Source organism: Gigantopelta aegis, unplaced genomic scaffold, assembly GCF_016097555.1.
Source record: "Gigantopelta aegis isolate Gae_Host unplaced genomic scaffold, Gae_host_genome ctg3113_pilon_pilon, whole genome shotgun sequence".
NCBI lineage: Eukaryota > Metazoa > Mollusca > Gastropoda > Neomphalida > Peltospiridae > Gigantopelta > Gigantopelta aegis.
The window spans coordinates 77,999-89,129 of record NW_024533181.1 but is presented as its reverse complement, the minus strand read 5'-3'; the positions used below and the strand labels follow the sequence as shown (position 1 = coordinate 89,129).

The 11,131-nt window shown below is 33.9% G+C and overlaps 1 pseudogene; it reads right to left on the bottom strand.

The window, feature by feature from the left end:
• Nucleotides 1–362: 362 nt before the first annotated feature.
• On the bottom strand, nucleotides 363–10,432 carry LOC121391925 (annotated as a pseudogene).
• Nucleotides 10,433–11,131: the final 699 nt, after the last annotated feature.

Sequence of the window (11,131 nt, the reverse complement as noted above, 5' to 3'; positions counted from 1 at the left end):
TATAATTATATGTGAGACAAAGATATTAAGGAACAAACTCGCTGCTTTTCAGACTCTCACAATTAACAGGGCCTTATTACTGCAGTCGTGAGTATCACACTAGATGAAGTTAGTTGATGGGTTATAAATAAGACAGTAAGTATTGATAATTTCTATCTTTTAATAATAAACAAATTCAAAATAATTTCAATCTTTTTTCTGAACAATCAAAAATATAAAATCCACAAAAAGTAGCCTTTATTTTACACAATGTATTATTTCATAGCTGTTTTTAAACAGCTTTTTTACCAGCTTTCCTACTTCTACAGCACAGCCCCAATGAAATGCCACACCTTTTGCTTCATGACCATAACAGTGAATAACTATGGGCCTTCTGGAGTGGTTTCGTCACAACAAAGTCGTATTTTAGGGCGACCAGGACGTAAACCTCTCCATGTTTTGAGAACTTAGCATTTGCTAAACTAGGCACCACCTTAAGCACTTCTCAATAATGTTGGCTGATGTGAAGGACAGGACTCCTCAGACCAGTCGTTAGGGACAGCTGTAACACCAAGAACTACATCATGTGAACGAGGATATATTATTAGTTATCATTAGATGAATGAAGTATAATGATTCCTTTACCCAGGGAGCTTCAACTGAAACTATATCTCCTCTAATTGGATACATAGTTGTGTCTGGTACTAACGAATATGACCCCAAACCTGTGCAATAATAATAATGTTGTAATTATGTAACTCTGAGAGATTAGTGACCTTTCTTTGCAAAACACCACCACCAAGTTGACGAAATTTATCCATTAATCGAGGAAGATATATTCGACATCAACAATGTATGCTCCAAATGAAACAATAGTTTTATACTGTTCTGGAACATTCAATTTAGTGCCATCTTCTTGTGATAACATTTGAAAACCAATTGTCTGTTCAACCACCAAGGTATAGCGCCATCTTCACTGTCATCACTACTATACCATGTACTAATGATATCCCCATCTCACCTCCCTCAGGAGAATCATAAAGTGATTTTATATGACTAATTGTATCGCATAGCCATTGACTGGATCTCCGATGCCATCTACAGAGCCACCAAGAGGAGTTTACATCAAAGGAATGATCATTCCAACAGCTTTATCACTGGTGGTATCTGGAGTCAATTTATCAGCTATGATTGTAATAGAATATTGCTCTTGATAAGACTGAGCTAAGTGTAAAGCCACAGATGTACCTATTACTCCAGCACCAACAACAGCAACTTGAGAGCCATGTTCAATCAGGAATGGACCCAAAGGTAGGCGTGGGCTGCTCAGGATGGGTTGGAAACACCCACTCACTTCCGGTACATCCCCTAAACTGCGCGTAGGCTTGCTGTTTCTTCTGAAACGAGTGTGAATATTTTTGGAATTTTTACTTTAATTAACTATTTACTTTATAATAAATATTTATTTGGAGTAATTATTATTTACCTGACAATTAGTCTTTTGCTAGTATACACTACAAGGAACTCTTTAGATGAAGTTTTTAAAATTGGTATACCCAGATGACTCAGGGGGGTAGGAATGAAGTTTAAGTTGGGGGCGCTGACCTTAGCGTTATTTTATTAAACATCAAAATGACCAAACAAATTAATTTGCCTGTCGTTAAAAGAACAAACTCTTTAGCTATTTCTAATAAGTTTTATGTTATCAGTACGGTCCTTATGTGTATGTAACAGTATGAACATGGTTTAGTCATTCTTGGGTTATAGTACTTCATAGATAATTTTATAGTCGGAGTAAGATTGAAAAAGTGCATTCCATTCTATTAATACTTTTGTTATAGCATTAAAGGTAACATGACCACACAATAATGTGGTGATTGGTTGTTAATGTACACAAATTAACACAATAACTACTTCAGTCAAGAGGTTATTATGTACATAGTCTTGAGTGCAAATCAGGGGGCTTAGCCCCCCTGATTTGAAGTTGGGGGGGGCTTCAGCCCCTCCTGCCCCCCCCCCCCCTCTTTCCTACCCCTATGCCAGATGTTACACAAGTGTTAGGTAGTGCAGATCTCCTGTTAAATGTTGCTCTAGGTCTGAAAACAGGGAGACTAACCTGTTTAAGGATTACAGGGTCAACGACTAACATTTTATTCTGTTATAAATGGTTCTTGCAATCTGGTTGCCTTTTTATATTCTTTTCATATTTTTACTTAAAAAAAAATAAAAATTAAGACTATAACCTCTACAAATAGTTGGTTCTAAAGTTGAACCTTTATTCAAAAGATCAAAGCTTGACTTTAGATTTCATGGAGTCAGACGTTGTGTAAGATTCATAAATGTAAAAAATCTTTTTTAGCATATTTTACAATTTTAAAAAATCTAGTTATACTTTTTCCAACACTTTTAATGAGAAAAGCATTATCACTTTCCAGCTAATTAATGAAGTAAAAATTTGAAAAAATATAAAGGGAACGAGATTGCAAGAACTCTATAACAACATAAAAATGTCAGTAAAAAATTTTGACCCCTTTAAGGGTGGTGATCAGTTTAACACACAGAAAATAATGAACTTCCCGCCAGACAAGTAGGTATTTGCATTGTTCTAAATTATATATAATAAAATATATGTAATGCTGTCTGTGTTCATTGCAGCTGTGATGAGTGATAATATTTTAAAATATATTTGTGTAGACAAATGCCAGTCATGATCAATATTGTAGTGGCTTTGCTATTTAGTTAACTACATGCAAATATCCCCCCCACGCACACATACAGTCCATAAGAATTACCTAATAAGTATATATCAATGCAGGATTTGCTTTTTGAGCTATATAACAAGGCACTTATATACAATTGCCCTCCTATATTGCTTATAAATGTGAGAGTGTAGTACATGTAAACAGGTTAAAAATCTTCTGCCATTCTAAATCATTTCTATAGGATGAATCTAAATACATGTAGTTCAACTTGTTATACCGATCTAGTCTATGAACTATAGCTGTTGTTTCTTGCTGCAATAATAGCGTTGCAATTTTGCTGATCTCTGATTTAAGGGATAGGACTTTAAAGATAGACAGTCTAACTTAGAATAATGATGTTACGTATCAATTTCTATCACTGTAAATTTTATCTTGTTTTTTTGGGCCTTTTTAACCTATTGGGGGTTTACTACAGGCATGAGCAGACTTCCATTGCAGAGTGGGTGTATTGTGGGTGGTTTGAAGTTCTAATTAACAGGAATCATCGAAGTAAGTAGTGCAGAGCATATTGGATACCCTCTCTCTATAATGTCCACAATAGTCCATTAGCCATAAGTATTAATAGGCTAAAGTCCAGAGCAGAGTCCACAAATACTTTTCCTTGCCTATTTTTTGTCAACAGTGGTACAATCATCTTGGTGGACTGCCACAAGCGTCTTTTAGTTCCAGCTTCTTTAACATGGTTCCTTTGCCTAAATTCGAGTTTATCTTGGCTTCATCGACGACAGAGTTTCGTAGGGTTCTAGAGATATCATTGTTAAGTGATTGGCCATGCACTAGCTACTAAATGTCTAGTATAGTCCTCCATTTACATGGATGTTAGCATCACATATGACTCAAAAATGCACTAATACGTACTTTTCTTTTGTCTCGACTGGTATGAAGTGACTAGCCTGCACTTTTTTTGTCTATGTACTCTTGTATTAGTCTTTTGTAAGCAACTCCTCTCTTAAAGGATGGGCTGGCTACATGATACTACTATTGTATGATGGCAGGATAAGTCATTGTGATATTCAATGCTTCAATTTAATCTGGGTACCGAGAATGGCCATAACCAATGCAGAAACAGTGCATGAAGCTTTGTATAAGCCAATAAGTGAAGGTATGGTTAGATGGTTAGCCATAATACCTGCTGACAAGGTTGTATGTGAAACACAGTAAAATTGTTTGCATGCATGTGATCATTTATATGAAACATATCAAGTATATAATAATTCTTTGTCAAGACATGTATTGATATACTGTGAGTGTGACAATTAAGCCATATTGCATATGTGAGGATAACAGAAAATATATGTACTACGTCATATTGATAACTTATAAAGGTACTTGATTAACTATGACATAAGTGGTATACTCACATACACACACACTTATCTATCTATCTATCTATGTAGACATTTTATTCCCAGAGAAGTCCACTTTATGATCACTCACATGACTGAATCAAGACAAGTTGTCTATAGACCAGCAAAAACAAACCCAACAGCATAACATGCATGGTAAAACTATACATTATCTTCCAGATACACCAATGATCTAAGTTGTAGCTCCTTTACAGCTTACTCTTAGCTCAAATATTTTCATTTAAAATGTAATAACATCATCTCAGTCAATGGATCAATCACTATGTACATTTATATATATATTCTATAACAAAATGGAATCCCCAATAGCTACTGCTAGTTTAAAGAGCACAAACAGAATATAACAATAATAAATAAAACAGTAGTAAAGTACTGTATATAGTATGATTAATAAGATAGAGATAAAATAGTGACTAATGGTATCTGATAATTTTTAGTGTGATAAGTGATAGTAAGTTGATGATTATAAATAAAATATTTACTTTAGATTTAAAAGTGATTAGAGATGAGCTAGATTTCACATGATAAGGAATTGAATATCACAGAGAGAGAACAGAAAAGAAAAATGAGTCCAAATGTTCCCAGACAGAGGAGCAATAGTTAAAATAGGGATGACAAGACAGCAATACAAAGTGACAAGAGTTTGAGGAGTAGCATACTTACAGAAGCTATAGCAGATGATCCCAAGCTTTAAAATAGACAGATTGGATCTAACTTAGAGGTGATAACAACACTAAGATATTTAAATGAATTGACACATTCAAGTTGAGAATTATTTAAGAATAGAGAGAGAGGGAGACATATGTGAGATGATCATGTATTTGTTTTTTTAGGAGTTGATGGTGAGATGACAAGAGCTAATCCATAATGTAATGAGATTGGAAAAGAAATTTCTTGAGATAGAGGAATGTCATTAGAATAAAGAGTAAGAGTGGTTAAAGAGAGAAGGATAGTTTAGCATTGTCATTTATATGATAATGAATCACTAAGGTCCAAAATGGACCTTAGGGCACATCAGAGGTGACTTGATTAAATAATTGTTCAAAGGGAGTTGATATCATGAGATTAAAGAATTGATTATGTGAGAGTTGATCTCATAGGAATTAATCTCATGGGATGAACTCACATAAAGAACCATTTATGATTACTTTTTGAGTACGGCCTTGTAGAAAACTATGAGCCAAGGCAAAAGAAGAAGAAGGTTGAGCAAAGATAAGGAGTTGAGTAGGGGCTTGTGAGGGACAGTGTCAAATGCTATTGTGAGATCGAAGAAGACTGCACAGACTGCTTTTTTGAGATCTTATGAAGAAAATCAAGAATTGACTGTAGATAATAGAGCTGGTTCAGTTGAGAACACAGGAAAACAAAAAACCAAAACTAACAATTAGAAAGGAGCATAACAAAAGTCGTAGAAATAATTAAAGATGTGATGTTCCAGAATCTTACTTAGAAGGGGAAGTAGAGAGGTTGAATGATAGTCTGAAGGGGATGAAGAAGAGGTTCCTGTTGAGAGGGAGGAGTTGAAAATAAGCGAAGAAGACTTCCAGACAACGATGACGTCTTGACGGCCTCTATCTTCCTCAATCTTTAACACAATGTTTAGAATCACATCATGATCTCCCACTTCAAATCAGAATCTCCATACTTCTTGATGTGGCAAAAGGTCTCAATTATCTTCATTGTAAGAGACCTCCCATTGTCCATCGTGATCTCACAGCTAATAACATATTATTGACCTCTAATTTTGTAGCTAAAATATCTGACCTAGGCGTGTCTAGAATGGCAGACACTTTTAAGCGTCAAGAACTTTCTGTAGCACCAGGTAACTCTATTGTGATGCCTCCTGAAGCTCTCAAGGACAATCCAGTTTATGACTATAAGCTAGATGTCTTTTCATATGGCTGTTTTAATTCTCCATATCTTTACATGTGAATGGCCTAGACCCTCTGATCAATACATTCATAGAACTGATTTTTTTCCAAAGGGGGAATTATACTCTTGTTAATGAATGGGATAGGAGAGCCAAATACAGCAAAAATATCTAATTATAACCCTTTCTATTTGTTTGCCAAATCTTGTCTGGAAAATGATCCTAAGAAGCGACCTACTATGAGTAATGCTATTACATGTGCTCAAGGTGCTGTTTATAGTCTAGGTCCATTAAAGAATCAATTTGAGATGATAAAAGAAAACAATGCACTAAGAAAACAAGTGGATCAGTTAGAGAAACGAGTACAAGATATTCGCATATTGGAAGAAAGGAATAAAGTACAAACTAATGCTTATCTATTAGATCAAGTAATGGAACAAACACAAAGTTATACTAAGAGATTGGAACAAGAAAAGAAGAAAGCACAAGACAATGCTAATCAATTGCAGCAAGAAAAAAGAGAAAGCAGAAATTCGTGCTCATATGTTGGAACAGGCAAAAGAGCATGTACAAAAGTATGCTAACAGATTGGAAATAGAAAAGAAGCAAATGCAAGGGGATATCCATAGATTGGAACAAGAAAAGAGGAAAGCACAAGACAATGTTAATCAATTGCAAGAAGAGAAGGAGAAATTACAAGATCAAAATGATCAATTGCAACAAGAAAAGAAGAAAATACAAACTCAATCTTTGTGGTTTAAAACTGGAAATGAAGCAAGCTCAACAAGATGCTCATAAATTAGAACAGGCAAAAGAGAATATACAAAAGTATGCTAGCAGATTAGAAATAGAAAAGAAGCAAATGCAAGAGGATATCAGAGATTGAAACAGAAAAGTTAAAAGCTCAAGGCACTGTTAATCAATTAGAACAAGAAAAGGAAAAAGTAGTATTTGATGCTTTGATTTTGAAAGAGAAAATGAAAAACAAGCACTGCAGTATGGTCATAGGTTAGAAAAAGAAATGGACAGAGTACAAAATTTTGCTAGAACATTAGAACTAGAAAAGAAACAAGCACAAGAGATTGTCTTTAAACTGGATCAAGAGAAGAAAATGGTACAAGACAATGTTGATCGATTACAAGAAGAAAAGGAGAAAGCACAAAAGGATGCTTATGTATCAAGAGAAAGAATGGAAGAACTACAGCAGTATGCTCATAGATTAGAAGAAGAGAATGAGAAATTACATGCTAATACTTGTCTATTGGAAAGACAAACACAAGAATATTCTCTTAAATTGGAACAAGAAAAGGAGAAAGCACAAACTGATGCTGTGTTTTGATCGATGGTATGGAGCAAGCGCAGAAGCTTGCCCAAAATTTGGAACAAGAAAAGAAGAAAACAAAACAATATTTTTGTACATTGGAACAAGAGAACTTGTTTTCACAGAGTTACACTAACAAATTGGAACAAGAAAGAAGGAAATGCAAAAGAATGTCTACAGTTTAGAACAAGAAGTGAAGAAAGTACAAGAAAATGCTCATCAATTAGCATCTAAATCCGATAAAGAGAAAAATCAAGTACTGGATCTTTTAATAAAGTAGAAAGAGAGAAGATTTCATTAATACACAGGTTTTATAAAGACTTGGAGAAGGAATTGAAGCAAGTTCAGACAAAACCATTTAAAGTATCATTAATAACTATAATTGTAATAATTATAGCAATTTTGCTTTTTAAAATTTATAATATGACAATTTCATTGTATCACAATACAATAGTAGCAACAACAAAAGTCTCACATTGCCAGATTTTTCAATAACAATTGATGTACTCAAAAATGGGGCGTTGTTTGTGTCAAAATTTGGAAAATTTTCATGACATAATAAATAAGTTATCATTTATTAAAATATACGAAGTCTCATACGGACATTCCTATTTAAATATAACGGGGTTATACGGAGTTTTAATGTCTGTCCTCGACTTCACTAAATAATATACCGAACCCAAAGTCAGGGACCCACCTAACTGGAAGCATCTCTCTGACCCTTGACTCTAAGAGACGGCTTGTGGTACTCGCGCTCCGCGTTTTATTAAGTAACAATAAAAAGTAAATCATAACATGTTAAATGTACTATTGAATACATTTAATTTTAACACAAACGGCGCTCCATAAATAAGAAGTAAATCACTAATAACTTGATAAATAATGACTTATTTATTATGTCATGATATTTTTTTCAATTTTGACTCAAACACTATGTCACCTACTGTAACATATAAATTATCCAAAGATTATGCTTATCATTACATGTACATGAGCCAAGTGCTGAACACTGTCAAAAAGAGAATTGAAAAGACATATAAAGATATTTGTCAATAATTAATGCATGTGCTAACGATAAGAAGTTCCAATTGATACAGTAAATAACATCATGGTATGATAGGTTCCAAAACTCAGAATTTGCACCCTAAACCTATAGATGATGATTTAACTAAAATACTGTCATCCTAGCTACATAAAAGTATGAATGAAACAAGTGACTTAATAGATATTTAAGGCAGAATTAGCATTTGCAGATGTACATGTGTTTTGCCTAGTAATATGACTGAGTTGTTATAAAAAAAGAAGGCTTTCAATGTTTTTTTACGCACAATGATGTTACTGGATGCATATTGTCAGTCAGATATACAGGTGGGTTGTAATAGTCTAAGTTAATTTTCCACATATAATGTATGTACTCAGAGAACTTTATCAAAATCTACAGCTATACTGCAGATACACTCTCTGGACAAGATTCTGGAAGACAATACTTTAGTGAGTTTATTGAAAGTATAGTGCAAACTTTTAACTGCTAGCAACTGTGTGCTCATATTACAATCAAAAATTAACTGAACCTGGCAATCAAAAAAATCTAGTAGATTGTCCACTAAAATTAAATCCATACACCTGATGATTAGAGGCAAATTAATTATATTTTTTCACTTATTGTGATATACTAAGTAACTACTTGAACCTACATGTATAATTATATATTCATTATTGTATATTATTACATCATGTATCGATATAAATACTGCATACTTTCAGTATTTTGTCAGTTGTCATAGTTGTCTTATTGCTACAGTTGTATTAGTTATCATTATCGTTAGTATTATTACTATTGTCATTGGGTCGGTTGTCAGTTGTATAAATAGCCGGTTCTGTAATTCTCTCCAATTCACTTGGTCACTACACTTATAGCTGCATTCCTCTCAGTCCATCAATATTGGTCCAATTTCCAAAGGTGTCACTTATTGCATCTTGCCAAATATGTTACACTTTTGGTGTACTTTATGAAACCTTCTGGAATTTTGTTTTGCTTTTAGTACTTAACAATGCACATTAATTGTAAGGTTTGAGTTAGTCTGACTTGTCTACTATTAAGTATTCTCCTTTGTATATAATATTACACAAAAATATCTGCGAAACAAGAAATAACTCCAAGTACTGAATAAGACTTACTGCTTTCATACATACCTCTTTTAATGGAGAACTCAATTTCCTTCAGTTTTATGGACAAATATCAGGTCAAGAATGAAGTGTTTACAATTTATGATATGTGGCCTTATATGTTTATGACAATCCAGTTTATTATTATGTTTAATATGAAAATCTGGAGAACTTTAGCATTTGCTAAACTAGGCACTACCTTAGAGCACTTCTCAATAATGTTGGCTGATGTAGGGGACAGGGTCATCATGTGAACGAGGATATATTATAGTTATATCATTAGATGAATGAAGTATAACAAATTCCTTTACCCAGGGAGCTTCAACTGAAACTATATCTCCTCTAATTGGATACATGGTTGTGTCTGGTACTAACGAATATGACCCCAAACCTGTGCAATTAATAATAATGTCGTAATTATGTAACTCTGAGAAATTAGTGACCTTTCTTTGCAAAACACCACCACCAAGTTGACGAAATTTATCCATTAATCGAGGAGAGATATATTCGACCATCAACAATGTATGCTCCAAATGAAACAATAGTTTTATACTGTTCTGGAACATTCAATTTAGTGCCATCTTCTTGTGATAACATTTGGAAACCAATTGTCTGTTCAACCCACCAAGGTATAGCACCATCTTCACTGTCATCAGCTACTATACCATGTACTAATGATATCCCCATCTCACCTCCCTCAGGAGAATCATAAAGTGATTTTATATGACTAATTGTATCGCATAGCCATTGAGCTGGATCTCCGATGCCATCTACAGAGCCACCAAAGAGGAGTTACATCAAAAGGAATGATCATTCCAACAGCTTTATCACTGGTGGTATCTGGAGTCAATTTATCAGCTATGATTGTAATAGAATATTGCTCTTGATAAGACTGAGCTAAGTGTAAAGCCACAGATGTACCTATTACTCCAGCACCAACAACAGCAACTTGAAGAGCCATGTTCAATCAGGAATGGACCCAAAGGTAGGCGTGGGCTGCTCAGGATGTTATAACGTGAGGATTGGAAACACCCACTCACTTCCGGTACATCTTCTAGCAAGCATAAACTGCGCATAGGCTTGTTGTTTCTTCTGAAACGAGTGTGAAGTATTTTTGGAATTTTTACTTTAATTAATTATTACTTTATAATAAATATTTATTTGGAGTAATTATTATTTACCTGACAATTAGTCTTTTTTCTAGTATACACTACAAGGAGCTCTTTCAGATGAAGTTTTTTAAAATTTGGGACACCAGATGACTCGGGGGTAGGAATGAAGTTTAAGTTGGGGGGGCTGAGCTTAGCATTATTTTATTAAACATCAAAAACAAACTCTTTAGCTATTTCTAATAAGTTTATGTTATCAGTACGGTCCTTATGTGTATGTAACAGCATGACATGGTTTAGTCGTTCTTGGGTTATAGTACTTCATAGATAATTTTATAGTCTGAGTAAGATTGAAAAAGTGCACTCCGTTCTATTAATACTTTTGTTATAGCAATTAATTTTACAAAAGGTAACATGACCACACAATAATGATATGATTGGTTGTTAATGTGCACAAATTAACACAATAACTACTTCAGTCAAGATGTTATTATGTACATAGTCTTGAGTGCAAATCAGGTGATAACAACACTAAGATATTTAAATGAATTGACACA